Source organism: Schistocerca nitens, chromosome 7 (genome assembly GCF_023898315.1).
Source record: "Schistocerca nitens isolate TAMUIC-IGC-003100 chromosome 7, iqSchNite1.1, whole genome shotgun sequence".
In the NCBI taxonomy this organism is placed as follows: Eukaryota; Metazoa; Arthropoda; class Insecta; order Orthoptera; family Acrididae; genus Schistocerca; species Schistocerca nitens.
The window spans coordinates 453,602,509-453,625,243 of record NC_064620.1 but is presented as its reverse complement, the minus strand read 5'-3'; positions in this window follow the sequence as shown (position 1 = coordinate 453,625,243).

The window sequence follows — 22,735 nt, the reverse complement described above, 5'->3', positions numbered from 1 at the left end:
AGGGAGGCAAATGAAAATTTGGGGTTGGAAATAAGTGTAATATTTATGTAACCACTATTCAGAATTTTCTTCCATTTCTAGAGAGAGAGTCTGACCTATTCAGTCCTGTAACGATTTTCTTGAGAGAAATGATAGTTACGGTTTATTTGACATCCCAAATATTTATATGGTAGAACCCTTTTGATTTTATCATTACCAACTGCCAGAGTACCCTGAATTTCATCTCGGTTTCGCTGACAACTATGCATTTGTAGGTCGATTGTAATTAACACTGCCTTAGTGTCGTTTGTGGATGAAGACAGACATGTTTTCGTCCTATGAGGTTTATCAAGCCTTATCACAAAAAATGGTTCAAAAGGCTCTGAGCACTATGGGACTTAACTTCTAAGGTCATCAGTCCCCTAGAACTTAGAACTACTTAAACCTAACCAACCTAAGGACATCACAGACATCCATGCCCGAGGCAGAATTCGAACCTGCGACCGTAGCGGTCGCGCGGTTCCAGACTGTAGTGCCTAGAACCGAAACCCTATCACAGTTAGGGGTGAAGTGTATCTGTTTTCACTAATATGTCAAGTTGAAACTGTATTATAAATTATTTTACATGTAGCCTATGAGTTGATTACTTATAACTCAGTTATTCAGTAAGCACTTTTTCAAAATTTGTGACATACTAAATTTTCCAAAGTAAGAAATTTTCTTCTAAACTTCTTTTCCTCTAATTTTTCCAAATGTCATTTTTTTCTGTGTTCCCTTGAAACTGCCCCTGAGAATAACATCTCCAACATGCAAGCGCATGGTATGTCCTACAATGAAGGACAGGAAAATTAAACATCAGTGCCCTACATGGTGTAAATTTTAGCGCTTAGAACACAATGTTCCAACGTAGAAAATGTTTCAATAATTAAGTAGAGATTGAATAACACTGTCTGCTCGAAGTAGTGTATATATGCAAACTACACAGTAAAACAAAAATTAGGACAATATAAGTGTACTTATTATTTATTTGTTTTATACGATTTTAGCATTATGATTGAAAACTACAAAATTTTTCGTAACTTTAAGTAAATAATACTGTAACGAATAAACCAAAACTTCTTTCAATTGATGTATGTTGTGAAGGTTCATGAATAATGATTTCTTTAAAATTTGAAAAAAAGATTACTTTTTTTTACGTCCAAGTAAAAAATTTAATTTAGAGTTGCTCAAACTCCACTACACTAATAATTAGCTAACCAGAGTAACGAAGGGATAAGGCGTTCCCTGACAGGAAATCAAAGTCAACACCACAAAAGGGCCCTTAAAACACGATTTAAAAATTAGAATGTCTTTGTTTCAAATAAATGATGTTTTATATGTGAGAGGTGTAATACGGTATTAGTAATCATACACAAAAAGCTATTTTCTGCTTGCAGAAGATAGCACCAATCGAAACCTGGAAGCAGGAGAACGGGCTGGAGGAGCATGTGTAATGCATATCCCCTCCAATTTTTCTTCTTGCTTGTTCCAACGTCGCAGTCCTCTGCCGGCAAAATTCGCAAAAATCTTAGCCCTTTGGTCAAATATTTGCTTCAGCGTCAGTTCATCGACCTTCCTGAGATCCTGCAATTCCGTAGCGAAGTCGAAGCAAGCGCTCCGTTCTTTAACACGACGAACTGTGTAGGGGGCAGTTGCTTGATCCAAGTGCACTGTTCCCCCTTACACCATGTTTTCGATAGGCGTCTATTCGGTAGTACTCGCTTCTTTATTATGCTAACTAGATGAAATGAAACCGTGATAACAGCTTGCGTTTGCAGTCACAGGCCGAGGGAAAGGTTTCTTTTTGTAGGTCTGAGGATAGAAACGCGGGTGTTAAACCGTCTTTTTTGGTTTCTTGCTCCTGTCAGTTTGTGCCATTACATCGGTAAGGTCTTGTTTAAGGAGCGACAGTACGGCGCGCTTTAAGGTGGAGAAAGTTAATACGTATAATCTGGGAGAGGATGGACGCCAGTTTAGTTATATTACTACTTTTAAGGGAGGAAAATTCACCAGCGAAAGAGAACACTTAAAAAGCCTGGTAAATCGATTTTTACTTGTTGTTCGTCGGTTGGTTTAACAGAAAAGAAAGAGTATATTCGAAACACAGTAATTCGCTTCATCATGGGTTTCACTGGTCAATACGAGAGCACCACATATTGCTCAACAAATGCCAGAGAGCGGGGCTACAACACGGTCACGACGCTCCTGTTTATTTTTGTTATACACTGAGACAATAGCGCACCAAGAGAACAATAAAATACACTTTTGAATACAATAACTGATGACTGCGAATAGTATCGCTTATTTTGATTTGTAACATAGTTTTTACAAAAGGATGTAGCGCAATAAAACTCACCATTAACTAAAAATTGCATCATATTTATCTTTCTTCAGTTTCCTAAGGACCGTGGGAGATATGAAACGGTACATTACAGGACAATTTCTTTAAGATTCTCTTGTAACATGCAAGTATGTACTGAGTAACGTCATTTTCATTTAAGAACAAAAGCTGTCCAGTAAACAACAGAAGTCCTGAATTTTGCAGAAACACGTCGTATATTCGTATTTCCCCAACAACGTGAATTGTTTTCGCTACACTCACAGCCAAATCGCTGAATATTGGACCTAGGGTATTGAACGCAGTACCTACACTATTTAACTTTCCAAATAAGCCTCCACAACCGTAGCTGAAAAGAAAACCACAGAGACGTGATAGTACAATGTCAAAAACAATAAAACTGTTTTCCAACACAGAACAAACAAGTTCTGTAGTTTTTACTTTCTCTGTTCACAGATGACAAACATTCGTTTATTAGAAAGTCGGGTGAAGTATAGGAAATTTTGAATCGTGAGACTCCATACAAATTTGTTATGTGTCAAAAAAAGTGGCTGTGATAATACGATCAGATAGCACCAAAAATACATGCTTCTCATGCGTGAAATACTGTGTTTATGCTCTACTGCTTTCAACGGAGTAAACTGCACTACAAGCACATTCGAATGTATGTCTTCATGAATAGGTTGTAGTTTATGTCACTGACTCCGTTAGATACCACTCTTTTTAAATTTATTCGCGGTCATTCAGGTTTCTTGATAATTTGCTGTTTTCTGGAACGGAAAAATGCAACAATTATTTCAAATGGTTCAAATGGCTCTGAGCACTATGGGACTCAACTGCTGTGGTCATAAGTCCCCTAGAACTTAGAACTACTTAAACCTAACTAACCTAAGGACAGCACACAACACCCAGCCATCACGAGGCAGAGAAAATCCCTGACCCCGCCGGGAATCGAACGCGGGAACCCGGGCGTGGGAAGCGAGAACGCTACCGCACGACCACGAGATGCGGGCACAATTATTTCTTTCATTAAGCATAAACATAATTAAAAACACTTATTGCCACAAGTGGTGCTACTGTCGTTTCAACACTCAGACGATAATAACTTTCACAGTATTTAGTGCCGCGACTGTTTATGTTAGACTGTGGTGATGCTACAGGGAAGGCGTTTGGCATCGCGAACAGCACCACATTTACGTGCGGGCTGAAGAGAACAGTAACCCCGTGCCGAAGAAGTAGAGAATATATAGAGAGACTGTGACACGTTATTTAGCTGTCCCTCTGATATCACGCTACACTAGTAACCTTCATGTTTTGGGAAGACATTCTGCGGTTGTTTTCAAAACGAAAGAATTCGCGTATGCTTTTGAAAGCAACACAGTTGCTGAACTGCACGCTCTGTAACTGAGATGTGTTTTGTGTACTAATGCATTGCATTACTTGTGTAATAAAGCTTGTTTCACCCAACCTAACCATGCCATATACCTTTTATGATATACCATATAAGATATTCCGAGAATTTTGTGATGATGGAGAAATCTGCTAAAGGCTTGCGTCATACTTTGTAACATTTCAGAAACGACAGAAGCATAAGATCGTTAAGTTCTTTTTTTGTGGCTAAAAACTTGGTTTTTAGAGGGGAGATATAGTTGATTGTGTCTTTTTGTGCGAATGTTACGAAGTAAGTGAATCCGTTTTTGACAGCTGCAACAGGCAAAAAATAGTTTTTGTTGCCTTCAGAAATTTTAAATGAAGTATGCTTTCACAGTAGGAAACATGTATATTTTCAAGAAGGCCTGTAATTTTCTTTCAACATTTAATTACATGTTTAAATTACAACTTCAAATTATACTCGGAACTTTGGTAAGCTAAGTAAACAGCGTAAATTCCTCTATGAAATAACCACGGTACACTTTTACATACGGGTAGTCATTTTGCAAAGTTTGAATTTATATAATGAACAGATGATAAACGAATCCAGGAGAAAGCTAGTTTAGACAGGAATGTCTTAAGTATTAATTTCATAAATTTCTTATTATAGAAAAATTTCGTTTGGTATTGGACCGAGTGGGTGGGTTAGGTAGTAATAGACCTGATACATGAGTCGGATTTTACGTAATTCATGCACTTCTTTCAAACCCAAGTACAAGTTTAACATATTTTATATACTGTTTATATAAAAGCAAACTTTTCTAGAATGTTTCTCTCGGCTCTGTTTCTAGAACTACAAAAAATAGTTCAAATGGCTCTGAGCACTATGGGACTTAACATCTGAGGTCATCAGTCCCCTAGAACTTAGACCTACTTAAATCTAACTAACCTAAGGACATCACACACATCCATGCCTGAGGCAGGATTCGAACCTGCGACAGTAGCAGTCGCGCGGTTCCGGAATGAAGTGCCTAGAACGGCTCGGTCACAGCGGCCGGCTTTCTAGAACTCACGGGTTAAGCATACCTCCATCTGATATTTGTGTATTAGATATGTCTTACGTATAGTGAAAGTACTAAACCAACGGAAGATTTATGCTGAACTGAATTTCCCAGGTCATGTCTTCTTAATCTGAATGTCACGCAAAAGACGAGCTAGAGATAGAGTATCTGTGAGTTTAATTGCTCAAAGACGATATATATCAAGCGCTCGTCCACCATGGTCAGAGTCAATTTCGCTTCTACCTTAAACTGCTAAACGTCAACGGTTGGACGTTGTTTCTTAGTTATTTGAAACATTATCCGTCTCTATCCCAATCAAGTACATTAGAATTCCGAAAACACCGTGGAGTGATGTTCAATTTACTTTATCTGTTGTGATGCTTCAGTTTCTCCAACCGTAATTGTTGATCGAACAGTCCACAGGTATACTGCCGATTCATAGTGTCCAACGGGCACAGTGTTTCGGCCTTCAGACATGTTGCCATCGTCAGGTGCGCTGACGAACTGAGCTCCTGGGGCGCGCGACCGACTAATACCATTGCTCCCGCGAGCCGTTCTGTCCGCGGTCCTTGCCTGCTTCCGCTCGTCGGCGTTTGCAGAGACGCTAGCGTCGGCGTCCGTGATAGCGTTGGTGTATGTTCTCCGTCCGTCCTAGTCGCCAGATCGTACTCCATCGCGTGGTCCTCAGACCACTGACTTGTTGGAATAAATCGGGCGAATATGCCTCTGGTGTTCTTGACAACGATCTTCGACGCTGTGCAGTCTCTGTCCAGCATATGTTTTCCCACTCAGACATAGTATCTGGTATACGACAGACGTACAGAATACTACGTGTCGGGATCTTGGCACAGACTTCCAAATACTGGGACAGCGTCGTTAGAGAGGCCACAGAAATTCGCACCAGTGACCGTTTCATCAACCAAGATTGAGGCTAAAGTATTACCAAGGAACCAGCACTGAGTTTAATTAAGAAACCTCACAGAAAACACGACGACCTGACTAGCAGGCCAGACGAGAACCTGCATCAACGCTATCACAAACACCGACGCTAATCCTCGAAATATTGTGCCTGTTGGACACTATGAATCGGCAGTATAACTGCGGGCTGTTCCATCAACTTTATTTGTTAACCACACATTGCGGTAGGTTATGCTGCTTGAATTTAAAATAACTATACTTTACATGTTAATTACATTCATTTTGCTGTCTTGCTTTTTTTATGAAATACATTTGCTTATGGCTAAAATATGTTACTTTTAAAAATGAAATGCTGATTTTTATGTAAACATGCATATCTCTAGTTTTAAAACTTAGCAGTAACCCTTTGCCCCTATTATTTTAAGAATGGAACTCCTGTGTATAAAAGAACTCAGAAAAATACGTTACGAACGAATTTATGTGTTAAATAGTTTATGTTAATCGTGTGAGAGCTCTGTTGTTAAAGATGCAAAAAATTATACTGATTAGAGAAGTTTCAAATTATTCACCCATAAAGAAATGGGAAAGTCAAAACCAATGATTATTGAGAAAATCAAGTTTCTCAAGTACCTCACTGTTTATGACGTCATATCTGCTAAACTGTATGTCGTACAATTATATAATTTAGCTGGTACATTTAGTGGTATATGTGGACACTGTCTGCAAATGTGTTGCAAAAAGAGTTAGTTGTAAATAAGTAATAAACTCAAATGTCATGCTTGATGCTCAAGTTTTACATTATGAACAGATATATGTAGCAAGCGATTAACTTTGCTCCTTTCATTATCTTGAGGGTAGTGTCAACGACAAGAAGTTTCTAAAAGGTCTGAAAGTATCAGCAAAGTTTGTTGGAAGTACCTTAGTGCTCTCCTTCTCAAATACTGGATGAATATATTCTGGCCTCAATACATGTACATAATTTCTAACTTTAATATTTATTATGTTAAATCCTTAACGTAAGATTGTATTTCCAAATGAGTAGATTAATACAGCATTTTAGGATTTTAAATTCGATCATTAACTATATGGAACGCCGAAAATCAAAGTTTTGCTGGTACTGAAGCTTTGATATAGGCAATCTGCATCTGAATTTTGGTGCCCATATATCCATTTAATCTATAGTAATATGGATAGCTGTTTTTAGCAGTGGTAATAAATTGCAAAGGATATCTTCGTGATTTCAATTCTTTTCAATCAGTTCTGAATGTGGTCCTGTGGATTATGGAGATGAAATCTTATTCGCAAAATTACGAGGGCCAACTTCTCAATACAAGAGATCAGAGTTGTGAACCTGTCGTAGGCTACCATAGACTATTGTAAGTAAGAGTAAACTATGGTAGTTTTCCTAGTAGCTTTGGTCAGTTAAAATAACATGCGCATTACCTGTACGTTAGGTGTGTTGCATACCTATCGGGCGTTACCTCATAACGATCGCTTTCATTATGTATGCGATCAATGTTATACTAGAAAGAGCAAGTGGTGAACTCTACAAACAGAGTGACGACAAATAGAAGGCCTTGTAATCTACGGCACATATCTGTTCTGCTTAGTTGTCCTCCTGCCTGTTATATAAAAATTAACAGTTTTTATAGGAAAACTGAAATTGTCATTATTCATTTCAGGTTTTATGCGAAAATTGTTGATTTGTGGAACAGCTCATGCCTCGTCTATTTTGTGGTCCACTTTGTACCGCTATGGCGGAATCAGCTGATATGCCCCAAGTCCACCTTGCATTTTACATGTTTTTATGACGGATGGATTATATATCCAGTTATCGTTACGTCCGTTTTCTATTTTGTATGGCTGTAAGACGGTTAGCTTACATATCCAGCTACTTTTATACAAGCTGATAATGCCCCAAAAGGATGAAACGCATCATTGATATTAAATCTTTTCGGAACCAAGACTGTTCTTATACTGTGACATAAATTACACACTGGACTAACTCTGACTGATGTGCGGTTCTAGTTATGTACGAAACAACCAACTAAACAAACAGACAAAGAAATAACCATAGAGCAATCGTCGGCTCCAGTTTAACTCACTCATTTATGTTTCTGTCCCTACCAATGTTACCAATACTACCGACAATCCTACCATTTACTTCGTCGATTATGTACTACATCAAAACTACCGAACCGCAGTTTTGAGTGTGTAACTCTACAATAGATATTACAAAGTTTTGTTATTAGTGTTGTGGATTGGCAAGAGAGCCAACCCGGTATGAGAGGAAGCCGAAAGGCACGCGTTTTAGCTCACGCAGGTTGGCGTGAGGTCTGGAACAGGTCAAGGAAATTAGACTAGCAAAAAAGGACGTAGCTGTGGAGTACTTAACTTAAATCCATAAATGGTGAACATTGGTCTTGACGGTACATGTTTTACAGCATCAATAGTAACTGGTAATGGCGCCTTGCTAGGTCGCAGCAAATGACGTAGCTGAAGGCTATGCTAACTATCGTCCCGGCAAATGAGAGCGTAATTTGTCAGTGAACAATCGCTAGCAAAGTCGGTTGTACCACTGGGGCGAGTGCTAGGAAGTGTCTCTAGACCTGCCGTGTGGCGGCGCTCGGTCCGCAATCACTGACAGTGGCGACACGCGGGTCCGGCGTATACTAACGGACCGCGGCCGATTTAAAGGCTACCACCTAGCAAGTGTGGTGTCTGGCGGTGACACCACATTCCTCCCCCGCAAATCGGCGGACGGTTGTGGCATAAGGCTTCCGCCCGCCGTGGGGAGGACCCCATGTTGACGTATGCGACGAGGGGGGAGCCTAACTACAGGCGAGGCTGTGACACCCGCACCCTGCCATTCGGACCGTGGGGAGCTAGGAAACGCCTGAAAACCTGCTCCAGGGTGCACACCAACATGCGGTGTATGCGCCCGTAGAGAGATAGGAGGGGCCGAAGGGTCGACCTCCATCGGTCTGGGGCACCCGACGGGCGAAGACGACATATGGTCCGGAGTGGGCAAGAGTTGCATGTCGGAGGACAACTGGTCACGGGAAGCGATCGGCGGCGCGGGACCCAGGGAGGCGCCCGGCGCTTGCAGCGACGCGTCCACTGCGGGCGTCGCCGGCGGGAGGACAGGCGGCGGCGGCGCGTCGCCATGGGGCAAAATGGAAGGCAGCGTCGGTAACACCTGGGGCTGAGGCGAGCCAGTAGATGGGTCCCCAGGGCGCCGACCGGACGGCACCGTCGCTAAAAGCAGACGGGGAGCGGCAGATCCCGTGCGACGACAGAGGCGCAGCTGATTGAGATGTCGACGCACCTCACCAGAGGCCCCCAAAACCAGATACATAGCGCGGCCGAGGCAGCGAAGAATGCACCCTTCGAGCCAACGCCGTGAACCTCGATAGTTGCGATAGTAGACAACGTCGCCTGGAGCAAAAGCAGGTGTCTGCCGCTGCACAGGAACCTGATGCGGCGGATGTAGCAAAGTCATCAAGGTGCGATGAGGGCGACCGTGGAGCAGCTCAGCCGGCGAGCGACCATCTCGGGGCTGAGAGCGATACGAGGACAAAAAGAGCAATAAAGCGTCCTCCCGAGAATGCGACTCTTTCAACTTCAACATCTGTGACTTGAAAGTCCTGACCAATCGTTCAGCGGCACCGTTTGACTGTGGCGAAAACGGCGCGGACGTCAGATGTTGAATACCATTGGTCTTGCAGAATGACTGAAATTCTGCGGACACGAATTGTGGGCCATTGTCGGAAACAATAGTCTGTGGAAGACCTTCGACGCAAAAGATAGCGGATAACGCTTGGATGGTGGCAGATGACGTCGTGGAAGACATCCGGACAACAAAAGGAAAATTACTGAATGAATCTACCACAACCAACCATCGAGCATTCCAGAATGGACCAGCAAAATCGATGTGTAAGCGTTGCCAAAGGGAAGTGGCTTTTGGCCACGCAAAAAATTTCCGCGGTGGGGCTGATTGTTGTTCGGAACACACCATGCAAGAAGAGCACATATTCGTAATCGCGGCATCGATTCCGAACCAAGTACAGTGCTGACGAGCAAGTTGTTTCGTTCTCACTATACCACAATGTCCTTGGTGGAGAAGCTGTAAGACAAGAGGACTTAACGAACGTGGGACCACGACCCTGGACTTATCATTATCAGAACGCAACAGCAAAACACCACGTCGTACAAAAAGTCTCTCCTTTTGAGCAAAAAATCGGCGAACCAACGGATCCCCGATCCGTGACTTTGACAAGGGCCATTGCGTAGCAACAAAACGCAGAACGGTAGCAAGGACAGGGTCGGCAGCTGTGGCTGTAGCTACACGACGAAAATCAATCGGAAACGATTCGACCACGTCATCGGTTTCCGAATGAATGAACATGCAAGCAAGTTCGGAGGAATCGAATGCTCTATCCTCAGCAACAGGCAAACGGGATAATGCATCGGCGTTTCCGTGCTTAGCAGTGGACCGATACAAGATATCGTAGCGGTACTGCGAGAGGAAAATAGACCAGCGAATGAATTTCTGCGCTGTACGTGGAGGTACAGGCTTGTTCGGATGAAAAAGCGATGTCAAAGGTTTGAGGTCTGTGATGATGATAAAGTGACGACCATACAAGAAATCATGAAACTTTGTAACACCAAATACGAGAGCCAATGCTTCTTTCTCGATCTGTGAATAATTTCTTTGCGCAGACGACAGCAATTTGGACGCAAGGGCAATAGGGCGATCGTGCGAACCATCTTTGTGCGCAAGCACAGCACCGATCCCGAAATCCGATGCATCCACCATCGACAAAAGGGGCTTCCGGGGATCGAATGGCGTAAGGCAAGTATTGGAAAGCAACGCCGATTTCAACTGGCGAAAGGCGCGTTCGCATTCCGTCGTCCAGACGAACGGAACACCTTTACGGCGTAAGCGATGAAGCGGAGCTGAAATGGAAGAGGCCTGTGGAACATATTTGTTATAGTAATTTATCTTTCCCAGCACACTCTGTAGCTGCTTCAAATTCTGCGGCGAAGGTAAGTCTTGGATGACACGGAGGTGCTCTGGACTGGGATGTATGCCTTGGGCATTGAGTACATGTCGCCGGCCGCGGTGGCCGTGCGGTTCTGGCGCTGCAGTCCGGAACCACGGGACTGCTACGGTCGCAGGTTCGAATCCTGCCTCGGGGATGGGTGTGTGTGATGTCCTTAGGTTTAAGTAGTTCTAAGTTCTTGGGGACTTATGACCTAAGATGTTGAGTCCCATAGTGCTCAGAGCCATTTGAACCATTTGAGTACATGTCCCACATAGGGTAAGTCACAAGCAAAAAACACATATTTGTCCTTCCGCAAGCGAAGACCATTTTGTCGCAAGACCTGAAATAATGTTCTGAGATTGGCTAAATGTTCTTCTTCCGTCTTTCTGGAGATCACAATATCGTCCAGATAGTTTGCTGCAGTAGGGACCGACGCACAAAGTGTTTGTAGATATTGCTGAAACAATGCAGGGGCGGATGCACACCCGAATGGCAGTCGTTTGAATCGATACAAACCAAGATGCGTGTTAACCACCAAAACGCGCTGGGATTCTTCGTCCACCAGTATTTGCAAGTACGCATCTTCTAGGTCCAACTTCGAAAAATATTGACCCGGGCACAGTTTGTCAAAAAGATCTTCCGGGCGGGGTAAAGGAAAAGTTGCAGTCACTAGTTGTGGATTCACTGTTGCCTTGAAGTCCACACAAAGTCTCAATTTTCCGGAAGGTTTGTGCAAAATTACTAAGGGTGATGCCCAGAGAGAAGCCTGCACACGTTCAATTACACCTTGTGATTCCAAATCGTGTAATGTTTCTGCGACCGCATCACGCAATGCATGGGGAACATTGCACGCTCTGAAAAATTTCGGTTGCACGTTTACTGTCAGTTCCAAATGTGCTTTGTAGTTCTTAGCGCAACCGAGGCCCAGTGCAAAAATATCTGCAAATTCTTCACTTAGACGAGAAACACTGTCGGAAGGCACAGTCTGGTTCACTGATAGGACCTGATTTACCATATACAAGTTAAACAACTGAAATAAATCGAAACCAAACAAGTTCACTGCAGAAGAAGAACGAAGGACGTAAAATGACACAAGTTTTGTTTGTCCCATGTATGTTGCAAGAAGGCTGCACTGTCCTAAGACAGGGATTACTTGACCTAAATAGGTACATAGCTTAACATTTGCGGCACGTAACGGAGGTGTGCCCAGCTGTTTGTACGTGGCTTGATTGATCAATGAAACTGCAGCTCCGGTATCGATCTGGAATGGTATCACTTTTCCGTTAATGTCCAAGTCCACAAAAAGTTTACTGTCCTGCTGACGACAAGAGTGACTGTCTCTTGCAACGTGAACTGACACTGGTTCAAAATGACTTGCGACTTGACGGGAGTGCCGGCGACGTCGACGCACACTATTTGTGTTAGAGAGAGTGGCACTGGGCGGAGTGGCATGAACTATATGAATTTCCATGGGCGAAGTGTCGCGAGCCTGAATATCATTGGTTCGATTCCGATTCCAGCGCGAAGCAAAGGGCCTGGAATGGTTTTGAGCTTCCGATTTGAGCTTTTTCTGGCAAACACTTTGAACATGTCCTTTTTTATTACAGTAAAAGAAAATGGCTTGGCGTGACAGGCAGTTCTCACGCGAATTTCTAGTAGCACACCGCGGGCATGATGTAGTACTGCATTTGCTTGCCAGCGCGGTACACATGGCTGAGAGCCAGGCGGCTTTGGTGTGGCCGGGCGCGAGGACTGTTTACTGTTCCGTGCAGCTCGCCCGGCGGGCCGGTTAACCTGACACACGGGTGGCGAAGTTTCAAATGATTCCTGAGCAAAGTCAAGTGTGTCCTGCCGATCCAATATGTCCATCACTTGTTGAAGAGGGTGATTGACTAGTTTCAAAATCTGTTCCCATATACGAACATCAGAAACATCTGTGCAATTGCATCATGTACCATAGTATCTGAATAAGGGAGTCCACATTGACACTCAAAAGCACAATCCCTAGTAAAGCCTTGCAAGGTTGCAACCCACTCCCTATTAGTCTGACCTGCCGTACGTTCTGTACGAAAGAAGGTATATCGTTTGGCAACTACATTGACTGATTCTTTGAAATATGCATCTAATGCAGACAAAATTTCGTCGTAGGACAGAGTTGCTACGTCGCATCGGGGAAATAATTTGATTGTCACACAGTACGTGGTCACCCCGATGGAAGATAATAAAAAAGGCTGCCACTCATTACCTTGAATTCTGTAGGCGGCGAGATGGAATCCAAATTGGCGTGACCACTCCGTCCAGCTTTCCAGTGCAGAATCAAAATGACGAAAAGTTGGTGCAACTGCGTTTTGTGGCTGCGTGAGCAGTGGAGCGGCGGCTGCCGCATTGTTTTGCATTGCGCGTTGACCCTGGACGAGCTGTCTAAGGGCATCCAGTAAGGCCTGCGTCTGCTGATTCTGTAAGCGATAAAATTCGGACACTACATCTGGAGATGGTGGCGAAGCCATTACACAAGTAAATCAGGGCAGTATAGTTACGAACGCGGTGTGGCCTCGTCGCCAAAATGTTGTGGATTGGCAAGAGAGCCAACCCGGTATGAGAGGAAGCCAAAAGGCACGCGTTTTAGCTCACGCAGGTTGGCGTGAGGTCTGGAACAGGTCAAGGAAATTAGACTAGCAAAAAAGGACGTAGCTGTGGAATATTTAACTTTAATCCATAAATGGTGAACATTGCTCTTGACGGTACATGTTTTACAGCATCAATAGTAACTGGTAATGGCGCCTTGCTAGGTCGTAGCAAATGACGTAGCTGAAGGCTATGCTAACTATCGTCCCGGCAAATGAGAGCGTAATTTTTCAGTGAACCATCGCTAGCAAAGTCGGCTGTACAACTGGGGCGAGTGCTAGGAAGTGTCTATAGACCTGCCGTGTGGCGGCGCTCGGTCTGCAATCACTGATAGTGGCGACACGCGGGTCCGGCGTATACTAACGGACCGCGGCTGATTTAAAGACTACCACCTAGCAAGTGTGGTGTCTGGCGGTGACACCACAATTAGCTTCTAAAATGCATTTGCATAACGGCTACAGCAGTGAAAGTGGAAAAATTAATCGCCGACCGAAACGACTTCTACAGTTGTTCTTCTTGCAGGCAGATGGGAGATAAACACGCGGGAGTAACTCTGGTACAATTATCAACCTGAAAAGCTGTACACAAAGTAGACTACAGAAATTACGAGCGCGTCATCTGATAAGCATGTTGTTTTTACTGCATTACAAAAAAGAACTACGAATAGTTTATTAGAAACGCACAAAAGAATAAAATTGTGATACCAGCTGTAAACATTGTGTGGGAAGACAGGCTACTATTTACCGTGTTACACATAGGAGAACGATTACGGCCAAATGCGACGCCTTTTAACTATAGTTTCGCAGCCAGGCAGATAGAGAGCACCACTGTGCCACCGAATAACGTTGCTGGGCCTGCGTGGTGTGGTATGCGATACTGCGCCGCATTAATGACAGCTGGCCGCTCGGTGTCCTTCTGCGGTGCCGTTCCTGCCACACGAGTGGGCAAACAATTTTATTGTTTTAGCCGATCCTCTGTAAGCCGATAAAAGCTAACTACGTGTCCCTTGTTAGCGGCAGATGCCATCTACATCGTTACAGCCAGGCGGTCGCTTTGCTTATATCTGTACGAGCACACCCGGGCGGCGCACACGTAAACATCGTGCGCGGCTAAGGCCCACGTTGCGCTTAAGGCTGCTGCTGTCGGGTTTGTATCGCTGGGAGCAGCGCCATCTCGTTACGCGATCCGCCTCTGTCGTGGACGTTGTGCTGATGTTGGGCTGCAGTGTTCCAGGCTAAATATACATGTCTGGAGTAAAACCGCTTGAGCACATCGCTGCCTTTCTTGGTGAAACGTTAGGGTGTCCAGAGTAACGCAAATATATGATACTTAAATGTAGCTGTTCCATCTGTCTCTCCCTCTCTCTCTCTTTCTCTTTCTTTTTCTTTCTCTGTACGTATATGTCCATTTTCAGGGTGGGATGAAATTCTGAATGTGGTGTAAATGTTACCAAATTGTGTGATGACATCTCTTCCACTTCTTTTCCCCCACAGGACGTGACATTTCGAAACAACTGGAGCTTGATGCTTCCTCTCACATGTGGTCGGCAAACATTTTTTACTTGAAGGAAGGCGACTTCCCAGCCAAGATCGAATTTCTAAAACGTTTATTTCCTATAATCGATTTCGGTAAACAGAGTTCCAAACATCTGAGCTGTGAATGTGCACATAATTTGTAAAACATACTACGTTATGAAAACTAGCTTACTTGTCATAACTACGAGGGTTGTTTTTTAAGTAAGGGCCGTTCGCGCGTATAATCCCGTAGTTCGCGTGGACGCCGCAACAAGCCACCGCGCCACTTGCCGGCATCCTTCTCGTTCACACTGATGCAAGTTGCAGCTCTGTAGCTGATGTGTACGCATCGCTGCGCTACTTTTACGATTATTGAATCGCCCGCCTCGTGTGAGATACGGTCAGTGATACGTTTTTTGACCGCGAGAAGCCTATCAGCTGCAGAAATTCGTCAGTTAACAGAAGTTTATGGCTTGAATGCAATGAGTGAAGGTAAAGTGCGTCAATGGGTTAGAAAGTTTAAAAATGGCCGTCAAAACGTCCATGACGAAGAACGCTCAGGCCGGCCCTCTGTGATCACTGATGATTTGGTGGCTGCAGTCGAAACAAAGATTCGTGAGGACAGAAGATTCACAATTTCCACTCTTTCTTTGGAATTTCCACAAGTTTCAAGATCGGTTTTGTACAGAATTGTGTCTGAAAACCTAAACTTTAAGAAACTGTGTTCTCGGTGGGTACCCAGACTCCTCACAGAGGACCACAAAGGGAAGAGATTTGCCACTTCATTGGACTTCTTGATTCGTTACGAGGAAGAAGGGGATGACATGTTGAGTCAAATTGTCACTGGAGATGAAACATGGGTATCCCATATCACTCCCGAAAGCAAGAGACAATCGATGGAATGGCGATACACAACCTCATCCGTCAAGGTCAAAGCCAAACAGACGCTGTCAAAGCGCAAGATTATGGCAACTTTCTGGTACCAGCGCGGTGTTTTGCTAGTGGACTTTATGCCACGAGGAACGACAATCAACTGAGATGCCTACTGTGCAACTCTAAAGAAGCTCCGCAGAGCAATTCAAAACAAAAGGCGCAGCATGCTGACAAAAGGAGTTTTGCTCCTGCACGATAACGCTAGGCCTCACACCTCTCAAAAGACTCGGGATTTGATTGATTCTTTTGGCTGGGAAGTTTTGGACCATGCACCATACAGCCCTGACCTTGCTCCTAGCGATTTTCACCTTTTCCGGTACCTGAAACACCATCTTGGCGGGCAGCGCTTCAGTGACGACGATGAAGTGAAAGCGGCCGTGAACTCTTGGCTGTCGGAGCAGGCGGCCGAATTCTTTGAAGAGGGAATTAAAAACTTAGTTGTACGGTATGACAAGTGCTTAAATAAACAAGGCAACTATGTAGAAAAATAGGTAAGAGTGTGTAGAATCAGAAAATAAAAGTTTTTTACAAAAGTATTTGTATCTTTTTTTTAAAAATAAAAACGGCCCTTACTTAAAAAACAACCCTCGTATAATGGATAGACTGAACTATTGTTACACATACCTCAGCACAGGTTAATACATGTGCCGAATTTGAGCTATAAAACGGGGTAGCCGTGCGGTTCTAGACGCTACAAACCGCGCAGCCGCTATGGTCGCAGGTTCTAATCCTGCCTCGGACACGGATGTGAGTGATGTCCTTAGGTTAGTTAGGTTTAAGTAGTTCTAGGGGACTGATGACCTCAGAAGTTTAGTCCCATATTGCCCAGAGCCATTTGTACCATTTGAGCTATTAAAGCACTCCATACTTCAATTAGTGGAACATTTGACATAAGATGCACTGGCATGACAAAGTTAAAAAAAGCATCTGCATCTACGGGTGACAGTTGTTGAAGTATGTGAAATAAAATCGTCGTAGCTGCTTGCATAAATTTCTGCAGACACCCACAGTTGCAGGCCCACTGCTTTTCACAATATACAGGACGATTCTGTGATGATGTTGCAAACTTTCAGGGATGATGGAAAAGGGTAAATGTAGCAACTTGAGGTAAGGGCACCCTGGTATGGAAATGACCGAGTCAAAAGTTACACTCAAAAATCATGCTGATGCCTCTGACAGTGTAATACATGTACCAGTACTGTTGTTGATAAGACTATAGGGTAGGCAAACTGCTGATGACCCACTGCTGTCAACAGTTCCCTCCATCGCTGACAGCCGCGACCTGAAGGTCATACCCAATGGGTCCCCACACCATGACGCCTCAAGTAACGTTGTTGTTAACCCTCGAAATCATTTGAAGACCGGTATATCAATCCAAGCAACATAGCTATGCTTCTTAAAATATACACTAATGGCCAATTAAATTGCTACACCAAGAAGAAATGTAGATGATAAACGGGTGTTCATTCGACAAATATATTATACCAGAACTGACATGTGATTAAGTTTTCACGCAATTTGGGTGCAGAGATCCTGAGAAATCAGTACCAAGAACAATCACCTCTGGCCGTAATAACAGCCTTGATGCGCCTGGGCATTGAGTCAAACACAGCTTGGATGGCGTGTGCAGGTACAGCTCCCCATGCAGCTTCAACACGATACGACAGTTCGCCAAGAGTAGTGCAAATTGCACAGTTGGCCGCAGGACATGGTGGGACTTAGAATGGTTTGGTTTAGCGACGAAGACCACTTTTATTTGGATGGGTTCGTCAATAAGCAAAATTGGGGCATTTGGGCATCTGAGAATCCGCATTTCCCCGCTAGTGTCTTCACCCGCAATGGATGACTGTGTGGTGTGCAATGTCCACTCACGGAATAATTGGTGCGACATTCCTTGATGGCACTGTGACTGCCGAACGGTACTTGAAGGTTTTGGAAGATAATTTCTTCTCTATTATCCAAATTGACCCTGCTTTCGACAAGATGTGGTTCATGCAAGATGGAGCTCGACCCTCTAGAAGTAAGAGAGCGTTTGATGCACTAGAGGAGCACTTGGGGTACCGCAATCTGGGTCTGAGGTACCCAGAGGCCACTGACATTGGCCTCGATTGGTCACTATATGATCTGGATCTGAGAACATGCGACTCTTTTTTGTGGGGCAATATTAAAAACGATGTGTACAGCAAAAACTCCAAAACTATTGCTGAGCCGTAGAACAGCCATTCAGGAGGTCATCGACATCGTCGATGATTCGACACTTCAGCGGGTCATGCAGAATTTGGCTACTCATCTGCCCGACATAATCGCCAACGATGGCATGCATATCGAACGTGTCATAACCTAAATCCGAATATCTGTAGTGACATTTACACGTTGAAAAAAGTGTGGGTACGCCATGTTTTGTAACTAATTTGCGTTTTCTTTCATATGGTTCAATAATTGTCGCCTCGTATGTCTAGACAGATACGCTGCAAGCCACCGTACGGTGGGGGGCGGAGGGTACCCTGTACCACTATTAGTCATTTCCTTTCCTGTTCCACACGCAAAGAGAGCGAAGGAAAAATAACCGTCAATATGCCTCCGTATGAGCCCTAATTTCTCGTATCTTATCTTCGTGGTCCTTATGCGCAATATATGTTGGCGGTAGTAGAATCGTTTGTCAGTCACCTTCAAATGAAGGTTCTCTAAATTTTCTTAATAGTATTTCCCGAAAAGAACGTCGCCTTTAGTCCGGAGATCCCAATTTGAACACCCGAAACAATTATAGCATCCAGCCTCTGAATTGCTTCGATGTCGTCCTTCAGTCGTACCTGGTTCTGGTCCCAGACATTCGATCAGTACTCAAACATAGGTCCCACCAGCGTCTATATGCTGTCTCTTTTACAGATGAACCACTCATTTCTAAAATTGTCCCCATAAATCGACGTTGGCCATTCGCCTTCCCTACCACAGTTCTGGCATAGTCATTCCATTTCATATCGCTCTGCAGCCTTACGTCCAGATATTTAAACGATTTGACTGTATCATGCAGGGCACTAGTAATACAGTATCCGACCATTACAGATTTGTTCTTCCTGCTCATCCTCGTTAACTTATCTTCTTTCGCATTTAGTGTGTTGTAACTACCTAGTGTAAAATCTGAGGTGCTTAGGAGGTCTGCTTTGTCGGATCACTAGACAACAATTCAAGCAAATCCTATTAATGGAATTTATTACAAAAGGAAATGATTACAATACTTACCTTTGTGAAATACAGATGTGCCACAAGCAAAGGGCGACAAGCAAATAACAAATTTCTTCAGTTTAGACAATGCTACAAAGTAGAAGCGAAATGTCTAGTCTTGTTGTTATTCTTGAACTCGCTGGTGTAGAACTTGTAGAACTGGGGCGAACTGGGCCGCGGCCAGGCGGCGCGGCGCTTATGTCCTCTACGTGTAGAGGGCGCTGGTGTCGCGTTGTCGTCCTAGAGAGGGGTCGGTCAGAGTGCAATTGGATACGTCATCTCACAGCCCTCTCCGCTCTAACATTTCCACCTGGCTTGCCGGCGCTTGACTTTACGCAGAACGTAGATCAAACTGCCATTCATCATACGAACTTAAATTTTTGTGTAAGTCGTCTTGTGTCTGTTGAGTGACTCAACTTAGACACCTTACCGTACCCACAGCACCGTCAGCAAACAGCCGCAGATTGCTGCCCACCCTGTCTGCCAAATCATTTATGTGTATACATATCAACAGCGGCCCTATCACACTTCCCTGTGGTAGTCCGAATGATACCCTTGTCTCTGATGAACACTCGCCGTCGAACATACTGGGTTCTGTTACTTAAGATGTCCTCGAGCTACTCACATATCTGTGAACTTATTCCATATGCTCATACCTTCATTAACACCCTGAAAGGGGGCACAGTGTCAAACACCTTCGGAAAATATAGAAATATGGCATCTGTCTGTTGCCATTCATCCATAGCATCTGTCTGTTGCCACTCATCCATAGTTCACGGTACATCATTTGAGGAAGGAGCAAGCTGAGTTTCGCACGAGCGATGCTTTCTAAAACCGTGCTGACACGTGGACATAAGCTTCTCAGTCTCGAGAAATTTTATTACATTCGATATGAGAATATGTTCAAGGATTCTGCAGCAAACCGATTTTAAGGACATTGGTCTGTATTTTTGCGGGTCCATTCCTTTACCCTTCTTGTATACAGGAGCCACCTGCTCTGTTTTCCGGTCCCTTAGGACTTCACGATACATGCAGGCAATGTAAGGAGCTAATGCCGTAGGGTACTCTTTGCAGAACCGAACTGGGATTCCATCCCAACTGGGAGATTTATTTCCTTTCAAATGGTTCAGTTGTTTTCCTACGCCAGGGATGCTTATTACTACACTTTGTGTTCAAAAGTGTCCGGACAACTAGCTGAAAATGACTTACAAGTTCGTGGCGCCTTCTGTCGGTACTGATGGAATTCAGTTTGGTGTTGCCCCACCCTTAGCCTTGATGACGTCTTCCACTCTCGCATGCATACGTTCAGTATGGTGCTGGAAGGTTTCTTGAGGAATGGCAGTCCATTCTTCATGGTGTGCTGCACTGAGGAGAGATATCGATGTCATTCGGTGAGGCCTGGCACGAAGTTCACGTTTCAAAACATCCCATATGTGTTCTGTAGGATTCAGGTCAGGACTCTGTGCAGGCCAGAGCATTACAGAGATGTTATCGTCGTGTAACCACTTCACCAGGGGCCGTGCATTACGAACAGGTGCTCGATCGTGTTGAAAGATGCAATCGCCATCTCCGAATTGCTCTTCAACATTGGGAAGCAAGAAGGTTCTTAAAACATCAGTGTAGACCTGTGCTGTGAAAGTGCCACGCAGAAAAACAAGGGGTGCAAGCCCCCTCCATGAAAAACACAACCACACCACCTCCTCCGAATTTTACTGTTGGCACTACACACGCTGGCAGATGACGTTCACCCGGCATTTGCCATACCCACACCCTGCTATCGGATAGCCACATTGTGTACCGTGATTCGTCAAACCGCACAACGTTTTTCTACTGACAATCGTCCAACGTTTACACTCCTTACACCAAGCGAGTTGTCGTTTGGTATTTACCGGCGTGATGTGTGGCTTATGAGCAGCCGCTCTACCATGAAATCCAAGTTTGCTCACTTCCCGCCTTAGTGTCATAGTACTTGCAGTGGATCCTGATACAGTTTGGAATTCCTGTGTGATGGGCTAGATAGATGTCTGCCTAATACACATTACGACCATCTTCAGCTGTCGGCGGTCTCTCTCAGTCAACATACGAGGTCGGCCTGTACGCTGTGCTATACGTGACCCTTCACGTTTCAACTTCACTTTTACATCGGAAACAGTGGACCTAGGGATGTTTAAGAGTGTGGAAATCTGGCGTACAGACGTATGACATAAGTGGCACCCAATCACGTGACCACGTCTCAAGTCCTTGAATTCCGCGGAGCGCCCCATTCTGCTCTCTCACGAAGTCTAATGACTACTGAGGTAGCTGATATGGTAGTAGGTTGCAGCACCTAACATGAAAAACGTGTGATTTTGAGGGTGTCCAGATATTTTTGATCACATAGTGTATGTCGTTCATAGGAGAGTCTGTCCGATGGTCAAATGACGTTCAGATTGTACAACTCTGCTGTGTGTACGATTTCTTGAACATGAAATTTGATACATAACTTACGTTTTGCTATTTTAGCTGCCACACCAGTGTGGTCAACAAGGGACTGTATGGAAGCCTTAGACCCTCTTAGCGGTTTTACATAGGACTAGAATTTTCTCTGCCAGATTTTTAGCCAAGGTGTGACGGTGGCCGCTGTTTTATACTTTACACATAAATCTTCTCACAGACGCACGAATTTGTCGTCATATGTGCGTTCTCTTTTGAACCTTGAGTGCAGCAGCCTCTTCTTCCTCAGCGTCTTCCCAATTTCATTATTAAACCATGGGGGTCTTTTCCATCCTTTGTTCACTTACTAGGCAAATAACTCTCCAGGGTACGATTTACATTCTACTTAAATTTTGCCCATGATTCCTCTACGACTATCTCACTGGAACTAAGTGATGTCAATTCACTGTCTAAGCGAGATGCTAACAACTGCTTATCTGCAGCATGTGCAATATGTTTCAAGTTAATTCAATGTTCACAAAAATGTTTCGACAAGTGTATCCGTCCCTTCACTGATCACAGAGCACACCGCTACATCTACATCTACATCTACATTTATACTCCGCAAGCCACCAAACGGTGTGTGGCGGAGGGCACTTTAGGTGCCACTGTCATTACCTCCCTTTCCTGTTCCAGTTGCGTATGGTTCGCGGGAAGAACGACTGTCTGAAAGCCTCCGTGCGTTAACAGGGCAGACGACGGACGCTATCTTGATCAATATGAAACATTTTTTGAAAGATATTACCACCGTTTGACTGTACAGCGGATTTTATTCCACAATGCGGATTTCGGCCTTAGGCCATTTTCAAGTGTTGCAAGTATAAAAAATCAGTAGACTTGAGTGGAACACAATTCGTCGTCATTTTTGATACTTGCAACACTTGAAAATGGCCTAAGACCGAAATCTCGATTGTGGAATAAAACCTGTCGTACAGTCAAATGCAGATCATATCTTTCACAAAGCTTTAAGTGGCTGTGGCTCCAGACCAAAGTGAAAACATATGAAACAGCTCTTTAGAGAAAATTTACGTACTGAGATAAAATATACATGTACAGAAGATATGTGAACGATATGTTTTCAATACATTAGGGATCTGAGTGACGTTAGCAAAATTTATAAGAATTTAGTATTTAAGTAAAGCACAAGCAACAGGGAGTCTAATATTATTTTGATGCGAGGATCGAGAATAAGCATTACAAGCTTGAGATAGGAAT